The sequence below is a fragment of the Berghia stephanieae genome, chromosome 12 (assembly GCF_034508935.2).
Source record: "Berghia stephanieae isolate SIO BIC M18660-M18661 chromosome 12, UCSD_Bste_1.3, whole genome shotgun sequence".
Classification (NCBI taxonomy): domain Eukaryota; kingdom Metazoa; phylum Mollusca; class Gastropoda; order Nudibranchia; family Aeolidiidae; genus Berghia; species Berghia stephanieae.
The window spans coordinates 33,207,136-33,224,005 of NC_088371.1; the positions used below are offsets into that span (position 1 = coordinate 33,207,136).

The following is a 16,870-nucleotide window of genomic DNA, read 5'->3' on the forward strand; positions in this document are numbered from 1 at the left end:
CCACCATATCATCATCCTAACCACTACTACTACAACCATCAACACCACATCATTATAACCAGCGCGACAATTACTACACCACCACCACATCGTCATCACTACTACTACTACAACCTGCACCACCACATTATCATCACTATCACTACTACTATAACCACCACCACCACATCATCATCACAAACAACCACCACCACTACCACTTTTACATACAATGCTTCCACATCATCTCAACTAATACTACTTCAACCACATCATCATCACTACAACCATCAGCTACCACAACCAGCACCACATCATCATCACTACCACTACTACTACAACCACAATCACATCATCATCACTACTACTACTATAACTACCACCGCCACATAATCATCATTGCCACTACTACTACAGCCACTAACACCACATCATTATCACTACCGATACTACTACGATACCACCACCACCAGATCGTCATGACTACCACTACTTCAACCACCACCACATCATCATCATCATTATCACTACTACATCAACCACCTATACCAAATCATCATCACTAACACCACCACCACCACAACACCACATAATCATCACTACCACCACTACCACTTTTAAATCCAATACTGCCACATCATGTGAACTAACACTATTTCATCCACATCATCATCACTACAACCACATCTACAACCACCAGCACCACATCTACCACCACTACAACCACCACCACATCATCATCATTACCACTACTACTACAACCACTACCAGCACATCATCATCATTACCACTACTACTACAACCACCACCACCAGCTTCACGACATCATCATAACTACCACTACAACCACCACCACATCATCAGCACTACCGCTACTACAACCACTACCAGCACATCATCTTCACTACCACTACTACTACAACCACCACCATCACGTAATCATTATCATTACCACTATCAAAACCACCACTACCACATCATCATCACTATCACTACTACTACAACTACCAACACCACATCATCATCCCTACCACCGCAATTCTTGTGAGCCAAATTTATTGTCGGCGTCACTGAGTAGTATTAGTAGTGGTCATACTAGTTTTAGTAGTAGTAGTAGTAGTAGTAGTAGTAGTAGTAGTAGTAGTAGTAGTAGTAGTAATAATAATAATAATACTAGTAGTAGTAGTAGTAGTAGTAGTAGTAGTAGTAGTAGTAGTAGTAGTAGTAGTAGTAGTAGTAGTAGTAGTAGTAGTAGTAGTAATAATACTAGTAGTAGTAGTAGTAGTAGTAGTAGTAGTAGTAGGAGTTGTTGCTGTTGTTGTTGTTGTTGTTGTTGTTGCTGTTATTGTATTAGATAGGAGATGGTGAAGTGACTCGTGATAGTGTTATAGTGAGCAAAACATTGATAACAGGAAATAATGTTGGAGAAGGAAGGGGGTAGGTCATAGAATGATAAAGATACTATGGTTGGGAGATAATAAAAGTTTGGGGAAGGGAGAAATGATGATGGAGATGACAATGATGATAATGACATTTGCTGACAATGATGATGATGAAGATTGATTTATCTTGACTAAAATGCGTTGCTAAATAAATAAACAATCCGATAAAGAAATGGTAAACTAAATTCCGGAATGTCACCATTGATAAGCACACTTCCATTTAATTAAATATATAACATCTAAAAATCCAGCAAATTAAACGAAGCGAGAGAAAAAAAGCGGTCGTGAACCGGTCTTATATCAGCTTCACTTCATCAGTGGGGACTTTCCACCCGTCTCATATGTACGCGTTGTTGCAAAGAGCCGCGACCACAGAGCGTTGCGATGTGACAACACAAATGAGGCGAGGAATTAACTGCGTGTATGTATTATCATAACAAAGTAGTGTAACGCTATTAGAAGTTGCTGCTGCACGCCTACCGATGATCAGAACTAGACTGCCACTCATCGCTCAGTTAGCCAATGTGGCGAAGGATTATAGCGTCTAAACTCTCCCGACAATTTTTTTAACATTCTCAATCTGCCTTTCCTAACGTTTAGATCATCGTTTGCCTGTTGCATTGTGAAAGGTGGCTATAAATGCTGTTGCGTTGGAGACATCTTTTACAAGACATCAGGCCGTTTTTCTAGGCATATTAAGTAAAGGGATATCTCTCTCTCTGTGGCATATCACTTGGACGTAGCCTCCCACACAGTCCTTCGGAAGAAGTCTCTGTCTTGTGCCCATCTGCCACATTCCGTCACGCCGTTGTTGAGCCATTCCTGTATATCCTGTTGCCATCTTCTTTGTGGTCTTCCTCTGCCTCTTTTGCCCTCCGCCATGCCTCCAGTACATCTCTCTCTAGTGTGTCGTGTCTTTTCAGGTGCCCAAAGTAATTGAGTTTCAGATTTTTTTATCTTACTCATTAGCAGGGGCTTTTTTAGTCCTAGTGTTTTCATGATGTTTGCATTGCTTTCTTTGTTTGTCCACGGGATGCGTAAGATTTTTCTATAGCATTTCATTTCGAAGGCGGTTATTCTTTTTCTGATTCTTTGGTTATAGACCATGTCTCGCATCCATATATTGCAGTGGGAAAAATACAGGATGTTAGGATCTTCATTTTCAGTCTGACTTCCTCGCTCTTCCAGATTGCCATCATTTTGTTTAGTTTGTTGCTTGCAATTGCAAATCTTCTCCTGATATTTGGTGCCGATTTTCCATTGGCTTCTATTTGTGCTCCAAGGTAAATGAAATTTGTAACATTTTCCAGTTGTTCTCCTTCTATTTCGACCTGAGCAGTGCTGCTTTTATCTGTGCTCATTATTTTCGTTTTCTTTGCGTTTAATAATAGGTCTTTGTCTTTACTATGTTTTTTACCGTTTTTATTAGTTTGTTGAGACCTGCTGATGTTGTTGACAATAGCGCCGTGTCGTCTGCATATCGTAGGTCAGAGATCTTCCTGCCATTTATCTTAACGGCACTGTACTCTTCATCTTTTTCTTCTGTCATTACATCACGCATTAAACAAAAACTCGATGACATAGAACTGGCAATGTATTACCAATCAGACAAATAAAATGCACAAAGAAATCAACAACCTAACAAATGAGTTCAAACCACGCCTATCGACCATAAAAGATACCAACGGCACACCCCTTAACAACCCAGAAAAAATCGCAGATAGGTGGGCTGAATACTGTAAGGAAATGTACGATGGCAACACAAACACATTGCCAATGATGGAACCAAATGGAGATGAACTACCACCCCTACGAAGCGAAGTAGAATGGGCAATTAAACAGCTCCCAACAGGCAAATCAGCAGGAAACGATGAAATATCGGGAGAAATGATCCAAACTTGAGGAGACGAGGGGACTGCATTATATCACACTCTCTGTAAAAAGATATGGCACGAAGAACGATGGCCAAATGAATGGACAAAGGCTGTATTTATACCAATCCCCAATAAAGGAGACCTACAGCTATGCACAAATTACAGGACGATATCACTCATCAGCCATGCAAGCAAGATCTTACTGAAAATTATTTTGAAGAGATTAGAGAACGTGGTGAAGGAAGAAGTCAGCCAAACTCAAGCAGGCTTTGGACCAAACAGGGGAACAAGAGACCAAATATTTAATATCAGGACACTGATTGAAAAAACCAGGGAGGCAAACATAGATCTACACATGTGCTTCATAGATTACAGCAAAGCGTTTGACTGCGTAAATCACGAACAAATAGTAACAACTTTGAAGAACTTAAACTGCCACTACAAAATAGTCAACCTCATAAACAATCTTTACCAACAACAGACAGCATCGGTTAGACTAGAATATGGACTTACAAAATGGTTCCCAATAAAGCGGGGAGTGAGACAGGGCTGCATCCTTTCTCCTTCACTATTCAGCCTATACACCGAAACAATAATGCGTGATGTAATGACAGAAGAAAAAGGGATATAACAAATAAATTAAACAAATTATGATTGTGTTGTTGAAGGGTTATTCCCCTTGACATTTGGATGAGATAAACCAGAGTATGCTTTTTTTTTCAGGCGGAGTGGGGGGGGGGGGGGGGGGGGGGGGGGGAAATTGATCGTCCTTATATCTATAAAAATAAAGACAACACATCACCTTAATTTATTTTTGCCACATGGTGTTCGAATTTTTAACGCGCAAATGTGATTTAAATTAAATACTATCTTTTAAATATACACACACAAGTTCGGACTAAAGGCCAGAGGTATGGCTTTCTCAATTTATCAAATTAATATACAACATGTTGCTATTGGTTTTTTGTTGTATATTTTTACATTTTTGTACATTTGCAGATATTATATATGTATACATTGTCGCCATAGATTCTCAACTTTGTGTTTAAATACATTTTCATGCATGCCACGTCTGTAAACGAATTTTCATTTTTTGGATGAATAAATTATATCTTATTATCTTGGTAAAAACATGAGCCTTTATAAAGCTTTATATCTACTGAACGTGCTCAAAGCGATATACAATGGGTCCCAAGCCAACGGCAACACTTAATATTAGAGACGAGATATGAGGCAATTGTTATCTTTCATTCACATTTTAACTTTTCTCTCTATCCGTAAAAAAAGTATACGACTGCCTTAATCCTGGTTGCCACCGTTGAAGTTGATGGTAGTGCTCAATATAGGTCAGAGGCTGCTTGCAAGTCTGTAAGTACGTTAGGAACCTAATTCCTTTTTTAATACTTGCACTTGCACGATGAACGAAAATCATCTCTCTATCTCTTTTTTCTCTGCCTCATTCTTTCCTACCCTTACACACATGTAGACACAAACACACACCCACAAACACAACACACACACACAAACACACACACACACACACACACATATATATATATATATATATATATATATATACAATCACACACGCACCTCATTCTTTTTATCAGTTTCCTGTTTAATCTCACCCACCCCCCAGTTGTAGTAGTAGTAGTAGTAGTAGTAGTAGTAGTAGTAGTAGTAGTAGTAGTAGTAGTAGTAGTAGTAGTAGTAGTAGCAATAGTAGTAGTAGTAGTAGTAGTAGTAGTAGTAGTAGTAGTAGTAGTAGTAGTAGTAGTAGAAGTAGTAGTAGTTATTTGGACGTAGTGGAGTAAGACCGTAGATCAGGTCAAAAACATCTTGTCATGTATGTCAAAAAGACGAAAGTTATTGGTGATGACGATAAAACTAGGCCTAAATGCTGTTATACAATTTGATAGAAATAGCCCCGGAGCAACTTGAATCATACACATATCTGCACATTGAGCAGTTACGAAAGGCTTAAATGATCTCGAGCTCCAAACCAGAAGTGCAATGGCAAGAAAACGTTTTGCAGAACTAAACTCCAACCTTAATTCGGACTACGTGTAAATGTCAACAGGACTTAGAATACTGAACATTATGCACTCTTGCACGAGTCAGAAACTTGGACGATAAATAATTAACTAGAAAGGGGTAAAATAAGCTGGAAACAAAAAGAAGAGAAAAAGAAGACCAATGATGCAGTCAGCAATATTGTCAATCTGCACCAGAATTATTCGAAACCATAAAGACCGAAAATGGAAATATATACTTTGCCCACACTAAATGACACAACCCAATCTGTAAAAACATCGTCCTGGGCAGAGTAAATGGCAATAGGACAAGACCTCGTTCCATTTCCTAAGATTTTGGCTGGACCAAATCAAGAGATGGACTGACTGGGATGACCATTGAAAAATGCAACAGTCTGGTACGAGACAGAGAAGAATAGCGAGCCATTTCCAGTCGACCTCTTTGTGAGACGACACTGGAGTAAGTGAGTAAATAAGTATGTAAGTAAGTAAGTAAATAAATAAGTAAGTAACTAGAGGTGAGATGGCCATGTCTGTATTCAGTCTATTATGTTGTTATACAATTTTATTTTACAGAACTGTCTATTATATTGTGCTATTATTGTATCTTATAGAATAGTCTATTATATTGTTCTATCATTTTATCTTATAGAACAGTCTATTATATCGTTATCTCATTTTATCTTATAGAAATGTCTATTATATTGTTTTATCAGTATATCTTATAGAACTGTCTATTATATCGTTCTATCATTTTATCTTACAGAACTGTCTATTATATCGTTATCTCATTTTATCTTATAGAACTGTCTATTATATCGTTCAACATTTTATCTTACAGAACTGTCTATTATTATTATATCGTTATCTCATTTTATCTTATAGAACTGTCTATTATATTGTTTTATCATTTTATCTTATAGAACTGTCTATTATATCGTTATATCATTTTATCATATAGAAATGTCTGTTATATTGTTCTATCATTCTATCTTATAGAACTGTCTATTATATCGTTCTATCATTTTATCTTACAGAACTGTCTATTATATCGTTATCTCATTTTAGCTTATAGAACTGTATATTATATTGTTTTATCATTTTATCTTGTAGAACTGTCTATTATATCGTTATATCATTTTATCATATAGGAATGTCTATTATATTGTTCTATCATTCTATCTTATAGAACTGTCTTTTATATTGTTCTATCATTTTATCTTATAGAACTGTCCACATTCTATCTTATGAACTGTCTATTATATTGTTTTATCATTTTATCTTACAGAACTATCTATTATATTGTTATCTCATTTTATCTTACAGAACTGTCTATTATATCGTTATCTCATTTTATCTTATAGAACTGTCTATTATATTGTTTTATCAGTATATCTTATAGAACTGTCTATTATATTGTTATCTCATTTTATCTTATAGAACTGTCTATTATATTGTTTTATCAGTATATCTTATAGAACTGTCTATTATATTGTTATCTCATTTTATCTTATAGAACTGTCTTTTATATTGTTCTATCATTTTATCTTATAGAACTGTCGACATTCTATCTTATAGAACTGTCTATTATATCGTTATATCCTTTTATCTTATAGAACTGTCTATTATATCGTTCTATCATTTTATCTTACAGAACTGTCTATTATATTGTTATCTCATTTTATCTTATAGAACTGTCTATTATATCGTTCTATCATTTTATCTTACAGAACTGTCTATTATATCGTTCTATCATTTTATCTTACAGAACTGTCTATTATATCGTTCTATCATTTTATCTTACAGAACTGTCTATTATATTGTTTTATCATTTTATCTTACAGAACTGTCTATTATATTGTTTTATCAGTATATCTTATAGAACTGTCTATTATATTGTTATCTCATTTTATCTTATAGAACTGTCTTTTATATTGTTCTATCATTTTATCTTATAGAACTGTCCACATTCTATCTTATAGAACTGTCTATTATATCGTTATATCCTTTTATCTTATAGAACTGTCTATTATATCGTTCTATCATTTTATCTTACAGAACTGTCTATTATATTGTTTATCTCATTTATATCTTATAGAACTGTCTATTATATCGTTCTATCATTTTATCTTACAGAACTGTCTATTATATCGTTCTATCATTTTATCTTACAGAACTGTCTATTATATCGTTCTATCATTTTATCTTACAGAACTGTCTATTATATTGTTTTATCATTTTATCTTACAGAACTGTCTATTATATTGTTTTATCAGTATATCTTATAGAACTGTCTATTATATTGTTATCTCATTTTATCTTATAGAACTGTCTTTTATATTGTTCTATCATTTTATCTTATAGAACTGTCTATTATATTGTTTTATCAGTATATCTTATAGAAATGTATATGATATCGTTCTATAATTTATCATATAGAAATGTCCAAAAATGAAAACATGTGTCAAGAAGGGAAAGTTTCTTCGCGTAAGTATTTTTTCACTTCTCTTAAAAGTTCTTCTAATTCTTCAAATCAATTTAAATTCGTATAATATTCGTGTTCGACAGCCTCCAACTGGTGTTATGTCGCGTGTATAAGATGATTTGGGGTCAAGATAGTTCAGTTGATAAAGCACTTGCTTACAAGCAAAGGGACCGATATCTATCACGTGTGAATTCGATCATTTTTTCTGACCCCCCCCCCCTCTCTATCCACCGTAAAGTGATTGTGTTTTTTTGTTTGTTTGTTGCTTTAGGTCTCTTCCAACACAATTGAGGTTATATGAGAGACCGCTGAAACAAAAAAAGCAATCTAACAAAAATAGTACAAATGTAAATCAAAATCATAACCTAATGATGTCATAAGCTAAATTATAAATAACCAAGAACAAACAGGCAGAAGATTTACAGAAAAAATATATCCCCTGTCAAAAATACAATCACAAACCAAAGAAGCAGGATAGGCTAGTAAAGAGAAGAAGAAAGGACATCACTATCGGATCGTACACCCATGCGAACATCATAGGTATATGATTCAAGGGTGATGCTCCCATCCAACCACCCAAAGTGATTGTGTAGTTGGGTTTGTTAGATCTGACGGAAAGTACTTTGCAATAGACTTACGTCCAATCCAAAGGCTAGCAAGCAATTGTTTTGATCTGTTTCATGTTATGAAAACCAGGATAAATTCTGGCTTTATGGGCCCATTGGCTCTGAGAAGGACTGTAAAATATGGTTAAATGCGATTTCAAAGTGGAAGTGGCCACTATGTTAAAATTGCAAATTCTGTCAATAGAAGCAACGAAGTATATATAGAGTCCTCGATAAAATACAGAAACTTAAATCTGAGTCAAAATCAAAAGAACATTGTGTGAAACCCAAAAGAACACAAAAGAAACCCAAACATCTCAATGACTACTATTTAGATGATGATACGGACAATTTGTACAGTTATTTCTGTTAAAATGCAAATTTTGTCCCTAAGATTATTCAGAAGCAATCAATAGTTACAGCAAAGAAAAATGGAATGAAGCTATGAAAAAGAAAATGAGTGCCTTTATTGAAAATGACACTTATGATGTTTTTCCTCAACCCAAAGAGAGAGAAAGAAAGAGAGAGAGAGAGTGAGAGTGTGTGTATGGGGAGGGTGTGTGTATGCAATAAAAGCAGACCAAATTGGGAATGAAACCTACAAAGCTTGATATGTTGCTAAATGATTTTCTCAAGTAGAAGGTATTGATTATGTCATGGTCTCAAGTGAGTAAAGAGCTACTCGACTATGCATAAAATATATGTAGAATGAGGCCCCAGAATTTACTAGTTACTATAAATGAAAAACAATTAACGATTTGTTTACAATGAAATAAAAATGATGATGAAATTTAATTAAAAGAGATAAACAGTGATCGTGGCAGTTACAAATAGAGATATGAATATTTTACGTAACTTATAATAATATGTCAGGTTCATAAGTTTACGTTTCCAGGCAGTTGATGGGCTTGGATGATCTATTCCTCTGATAACAGGATTGGACTCGTAAAATTCCACTTCCAGGCAACTGGTAAGGAGTTATAATGTAGTACAGCGGGCTTGGGTTTGATCCTTGAAGATTATACAATCAAAGTTAAAAGCTCCGGCGTCTTAATGGTGTAGATATAATATCTACAAAGTCCCAAAAGATAAAAATCTTCCAGTATATATATATATAGGAATAGAGCGACTGGCCGTCCGGCATAGATTGTGGAGAGAAAGTGAGTGTCAAATGTTAGACCTATCAGCTTTTATAATAAGTGGCTACGTGACAGAATGTAGAACGAAAAGTATTCACTAATTAGAAATTAATTCGAGGGAAGGCTATAAAAGGAAAGACGATCTAATATTAGAAGGTAAAGTTTATCTAGGCCTACCGAAATATAACTGGAGTGAGATGAATTCAGTTCTTAATAAAATAAAATTTAATAAGATAATTGTGAACAATCTTTACTGTGACACCCCCCACCCACGTTTAAAATATACTCTTTAACCATTATGGGAAAGATAGATTTTACAAACGGAAGTAAATTTACTATCATGATACTCTAGCATTAATCCATTGTTATGATTTGTGCTACAATTAAATTATTTATTAACTAGACATGGAAATGTTTATATTAACGTAGGTATATGAATGGGTGACAATAACAATGAAAGATTGTGATTACAAATCATTATGATGAACAACATGATGGCAATGTGATTACAAATCATTGTGATAAACAATAGTGATGGCAATGAAGCATGATTTAAGTCGATGATATGAAGGTAATTTACTGAATGAAATGAATGAAAATGTAAATGGAATATTGACATTTCAATTATTAATCATAAATGAGTGAAAATTCATAACAATAATAGATAAAGAGAAGATTTCCCAAATCATGAATGGGTATGGTATCTATATCCAAACAATACTCAATGTTACATTAAGTTGGGTCATCATGTTTACAAATAAAATTATCGAATTTGTGCGTTCTGATTTGGCATAGTTTGCGAGGTAACTAACAGTATGCATGGGAGGTTAAGTTATACCCTTCTCATGTGTTTACACTAATCGAGAAAGTAGGTCGGCGTGAATATTTTCACAGCCTGGTATGTGAGAGATACTGAAAGTGTAATTTTGCAAAAATAGACTCCACCTTAGTACTCTACTGTTATTCATTTTGTTATTTCTTATGTACGTGAGTGGTTTATGGTCCGTTTCGACCACAAACTCTTTTAGCAGTAGATATCTGCTGAATGTCTTTAAAGCAAAGACGATGGCCAGTCCTTCACGCTCTATTACAGAGTATCGTGATTCTCTGTCCAATAATTTTCTGCTTGCATATAAGCAAGGCATTAGAGTTCCCTCATGCTCCTGTAATAGTACACCTGCGATGCCCTTATCAGACGCGTCAGTTCTTACAACAAATTCTTTTGATATGTCGGGTAATTTAAGAATTGGTTCTGAACAGAGTAATGCCTTTAATTGGTTAAAGCTATTCTGACACGCTTCTGTCCAAACAATTTTGTTCGGTGACCCATTCTTTGTCAGATTTGTTAGCGGTGTCGCGATGTGCGCGAAGTTGTAAATGTATTTCCTGTAAAAATTTAGGAGCCCAAGTACTTTGCGTACTTCTTTTTTTGTCTTAGGTGGTTGCAATTGTGCGATTTTTGTTTGTTTTTCTGTCTCGGGTGTCTGTGTCCCATGACCAACGGTATGACCGAGAAAATCAATTTTGTAAAATGCAATGCTTGTTTTTGACGGTTTTGTTGTTAAAGAATTACGTTTTAATGCTTCAAGCACTAATTCTAAGGTTGTCATGTGATCAGTCCATGAGTTTGAGAAAATACATGCGTCGTCGAAGTATGAGAGTGTAGACGGGATGTCTTTTAATAACATACGCATCATTCTTTGGAATGTCGATGCGGTTGTCGATAATCCAAATGGCATATAGTTAAATTCTAACAATCCTAATGGTGATTGAAATGCTGTGTATTTCTTACATGATTCTTTCAGTGGAATCTGCCAGTAACCTCTAGAAAGATCACATTTTGTCATGTATTTTGCTTGAGATAAGGCAGCAAATAAATTCTCTTGATTTGGTATTGGTTCTGCATCAAACACTGTTGCTTCATTTAATTTGCGAAAGTCGATACATAGCCTTATCGATCCGTCTTTCTTTTTCACTACTACTATTGGTGATGAGTATGGGCTTGAAGAATATCTAACTATTCCTGTATCTAGCATATCCTTAACTTCCTTTTCAACTTGTTCTCGTGCGTGAAATGGAATAGGATAGTTTTTCACGTTGATAGGGGTAGATGTGGTTAACTTTATGTCGTGTTCCACTAATGTTGTATGTCCGGGTGCGTCTGTAAAGACTGACTGGTACTTTTCTAATAATGACCTGATTTCTCGTTTCTCACATTCGTTTAGTTGAGGATTGATTGTGACGTCATTAATTGTACTATTTTTAGAGTTACCGTGTTGTGGGGTGTGTTGTAGTTCGACATCATCGCTGTGAGTTTCGATGATTAATCCTACATTTGCAGCTTCCACATGGTTAAATATTGGTTGTGATAATCCGCCTCTATCGAAATATTTTTTTAGCATGTTTGCATGGAATGTCTTTGTTGTGTTGTTAATTTGAATCTCGTAATTAACACCAGATCGTACTGCTAATACCTTGAATGGTCCTTTCCATGTAGCTAAAAGTTTACTCGAGTCATCGGGTAAGAGTATTAGTACTTTGTCACCAATCTCAAATTTTCTTGATTTGCTTTTTCGATCGGAGTATTCCTTGTATTTCTCTGCTTTTTTAGTGACGGATTCCTGTGCTAGCTTACATGTATCCTCTATTCTGTCTTTCAGGTTTCTTACATATTCGTAAGCAAACATAATTTCGTTATTGTCCTCCTCATTCCCTTTACAAATGTCGGCTACTATATTGATCGGGCCGCGAGGTGATCGTCCATACATCAACTCAAATGGGGAGTAGCCTGTAGATTCTTGGGGTATTTCTCTATATGCAAATAGGATTGCTGGTAAGTATCTGTCCCAATCATCTGGTTTTTCTGCTGACACTTTTCTTAACATATTCTTTAGAGTGCCATTAAATCTTTCACAAAGACCATTTGCTTGGGGGTGGTAGGGAGTTGTGAATGAGTGTTGGATTCCCATGAGTTTCATGGTTTCATGCATCATATGTGATGTAAATTGGGGTCCATTGTCCGACAGTATCTCATTTGGTATGCCTATTCTAGTAAAAATTGTCATCAATGCTTCAGCTATGTGATCCGATGTAGTTGATTTCAATGCTATCGCTTCTGGCCACCTGGTTGCGTAATCGACTAGTGTTAGTATGTGTGTATGGTTTCTATCTGATTTTGTTAAAGGGCCTATAATGTCAATTGCAACTTTTTGAAAAACTTTTTCAATAACTGGGGTTGTCTCTAATGGCAATCTCGGTATTCTGCCTTTTGCGACTCTTCTTTGGCATGTGTCACACGATTTCACATATTCTCGGACGTCTTTAGTAATTCCAGGCCATGTGAAATTCTCGGATATTCTCTTCAATGTGGAAGAGCTCCCAAGATGTCCAGAAGTTATTGAATCGTGCGCTATTCCAAGGATTTTGTTTCTGTAAATACTCGGCGTGACCAGTTGTTTAGCTATTTTGTTTCTTTTCCTATGTAACCTGAACAGAATATCTTTTTCAATGATGTATTCAACTTTTGATTTCGTCCCTTTGTTTGCGATATTGAAATATGAAGTTAAAGTCGGGTCCTTTTTCTGTTCTTCAATGAACGTGTTCCTGTCGAATTGTTGTGGTTCAAGAGAATAGTCATTGGCTTCTCTGTTGTCTTAGTCATCTTTCTTGTTTCTGCTAGACAAGCTGTTTCTTGGGTTAATGACCATTCTTTTACATCTGTTGGGTTGTCTTTAAGACCTTTTATATTGCCAACAATAACATCAGCGACGGGGTTGGGAAGTATACAGCATTCCACTATTCCTGTATAGTATGGGGTTTCTATGTACACGTTAGCTGTTTCAAAGGTTTCGACTGTGCCACTGAATGTGATGCATTGTACCGTTTTTCCAGTTTTGTCTTCGTCATTGATCAAAGATGCTTTTATTCCTACTGTACTGCATCCTGTGTCTCTCAATATTTTGCAATCAGTTCCATTAGCTTTGCCTTCACAAAAAAATAGCGATCCTGATTTGTGAGTTTGTGTTAAAAGTGACATACCTTTCACGCAATACACATTTATATTTTCTCCTGACATTACTCGTGTCTGATTGTTTACACCTGTTTGGAGTGATGCATTTGCAGTTTCTTTTGGATATCCCACGATTTTGTAACATTTGTCTGCTGTGTGGCCTTTCATTCCACAATATTGACATTTAATTATAGGTTTGTTGGTTTTCTTATACTCAGTATTATTGTCAGTGCTATTTCTTGTTTTGTTTTGATAGGGTCGGCTATGGTCTCTATTGAACTGTTTGTTCCATGGTTTGTTACTATGGTCATCCTGTTTCACTTGCGTGTTCCGAGTGATTGATCGGCTCGTCCTATTTGAGTACTGAACTTTAGGTGTACCTGGACTCTGAGCAGCAGCAGCGTAGTATGGTTCCTTCAATGTTCTGCTAAGGGGTGTCAATGGATGTGCGCTGTTAAAGTTTTCTGCGTAGATTTTTAATTTGTCCAAGTTTTCTGGCTTTCTCTCTTTAAAGAATGCGACTAAATCTGGGTTGCAAGCTTGATAGATTCGATTCTTCAGCGTGAGATAGTAAAGGCCTGCAAAGTCGTCTTGTTTTACGTTTGCCAACTCAAGCCACCGATTTAGAAATTGAGTAATTCGGTTCACGAATGTATTAAAGTCTTCTCCACTTTCCGGTTTTGCAGTGTGAAACCTTTCCTGGTAACCATCTTCCGTTAATCTAAATCTTTTTAGTAGAGCGTCTTTAATTTTACCATAATCATCTGCATCTTCAGTTGTTAAGGTATAGAAAACTTTTAGCGGTTCTCCAGATAAGCAGTTAATCAAGGCTGTGGCCCATTTGCTTTCTGGCCAACGATAACCTTTAGCCTGAACTTCGAATCGGTGTAAGAAGGATTCTAGACAGTCTGAGCGTTCATCGTATGTTGGCATGCGTGGAAGTTTCACGAAAAATTCATCACTATTATTATGTTTTCTTTCATGACCGGTTTTTGTTTTTTCAATTTCCAGCATCATTTGGGTCCTTTTGGTTTCTTCTTCTGCTAAAGCTATTTGTCTTTTTAGTTCCCTTTCTTGGACTCTTTCTTCTCGTTCTTCTCTACGTATTCTTTCTTCATGTTCTTTTTCTTCTCTACGAATTCTTTCTTCATTTTCTTCTCTACGAATTCTTTCTTCATTTTCTTCTCTACGAATTCTTTCTTCATTTTCTTCTCTACGAATTCTTTCTTCTTTTTCTTCTTTTATTTTCTCTTCGCACCATGAAAATATCCTTTCCTGGGGTATTTCTAAGTCCTTTGCGAGACTTAAGTATCTTTTATATGCTTCCATTTTTGCAATAAATTAGTTACGATGTTTTATATATATTATATTGACAGGATACTGTTACTGACTGTTTTATTTATTTACACTTACTGGAATGAACTGTTCTATTTTTAGAAATCTCTCTCTCTCTTATTTCAACTTATTATGTATGTTGAATTTGATGCCTTTTATCGTTATATCTTATAAAGCAATGTGTCAATACAATGCGGAGTTATTATGACTTGTGTCAATAACAATGTGTCAATCGCGTGTACTCTAAACTATGTTACTACGAAAAAGGTATCACCAATGTGTGTGACTCGTCGTTAGTTTGTGTACAATTATTCGCAATGATGCTAATATACTAGAGTATGATAACAATAATAGGATGCCAAAATAATCCCAAGTTATCTATCACTAAATATAACACGACGGCTAGTAGACTCCTTTTATTATTATTTAGTTTTTAAAGACTCACTTTTCAGAACATAATATATAAGTGGTTTTCGGTAACAGTAATATGCCAAAAATGCATTTAAAACAAATCACTATGCAAAACAAATCACGATGTCTATAGTTACTATGTGATGCCCAACTCATGTAAAAGAGAATAATGAAGGATATATTTACCAACTCAGTTCGTGGCTGGGACCTCTCTCTTGTTCAATGGTTGTTCAACAATTGTAATTAGGCATTGAAGAGTGTTTAACAGTGATGTCTGAAATACAAAACAATAAAATATCGTAAGATTTACAATAGTTACAAAATGTGTTCACAACACTGAGTGATTGGATGATAAGTGAATGAATCGTTATGGAATGTAAACATATTGAAAACAATTCATGAATGAGGCAAACAACAAAATGAAATGAGTGATATAATAACAAAGTGGACAAGGAATGAATGAATGAATGAAAAACTGAGTGAATAGATGAATGAATGAATGGATAATGTATGAATGAAAGAATGAAGGGAGGAATAAATGTATGAATGATTGGATAAATGAGTGAATAAACGAATGAATGAGATGAATGAATGAATGAATGAATGAATGAATAAATGAATGAACAATGAATGAATGAATAATTTATAAATGAATAAATGAATGAAGGAATGAATCAATAAAATGCTATTCAATTTGAATGAAAGAATGAATGGATAAATTGCTATTCCATTTAAATAAGAAATGAAAAAGAAAAAAAAAATTAATCCTGTAAATAGGGAGTTCAATTAAAATATGATCAAGTGGGGCAATTAAGAGTTTTACAATTTAAACTTTAAAGTTAGATGAAGGAGATATAAGTAACTAAATAAATTCAATTCTTTATATGTGTCCCCTCCAAAATGTCATGGTCTCAAGTGAGTAAAGAGCTACTCGACTATGCATAAAATATAGTAGAATGAGGCCCCAGAATTTACTAGTTACTATAAATGAAAAACAATTAACGATTTGTTTACAATGAAATAAAAATGATGATGAAATTTAATTAAAAGAGATAAACAGTGATCGTGGCAGTTACAAATAGAGATATGAATATTTTACGTAACTTATAATAATATGTCAGGTTCATAAGTTTACGTTTCCAGGCAGTTGATGGGCTTGGATGATCTATTCCTCTGATAACAGGATTGGACTCGTAAAATTCCACTTCCAGGCAACTGGTAAGGAGTTATAATGTAGTACAGCGGGCTTGGGTTTGATCCTTGAAGATTATACAATCAAAGTTAAAAGCTCCGGCGTCTTAATGGTGTAGATATAATATCTACAAAGTCCCAAAAGATAAAAATCTTCCAGTATATATATATATATAGGAATAGAGCGACTGGCCGTCCGGCATAGATTGTGGAGAGAAAGTGAGTGTCAAATGTTAGACCTATCAGCTTTTATAATAAGTGGCTACGTGACAGAATGTAGAACGAAAAGTATTCACTAATTAGAAATTAATTCGAGGGAAGGCTATAAAAGGAAAGACGATCTAATATTAGAAGGTAAAGTTTATCT

The 16,870-nt window shown here is 35.1% G+C and overlaps 1 long non-coding RNA gene across 2 annotated transcripts in view; it reads left to right on the top strand.

The window, feature by feature from the left end:
- Positions 1–8,925, top strand: part of LOC144957437 (uncharacterized) — a 16,226-nt gene extending 7,301 nt beyond the window's left edge. The window contains exons 2-3 of one of the 2 annotated variants that reach the window (XR_013642165.1): positions 4,583–4,667; positions 7,768–8,925. This is a non-coding gene — a long non-coding RNA (uncharacterized LOC144957437). The remainder of the gene's footprint in view (positions 1–4,582; positions 4,668–7,767) is intronic. The other variant, XR_013642164.1, reaches the window with a different exon arrangement.
- Positions 8,926–16,870: the final 7,945 nt, after the last annotated feature.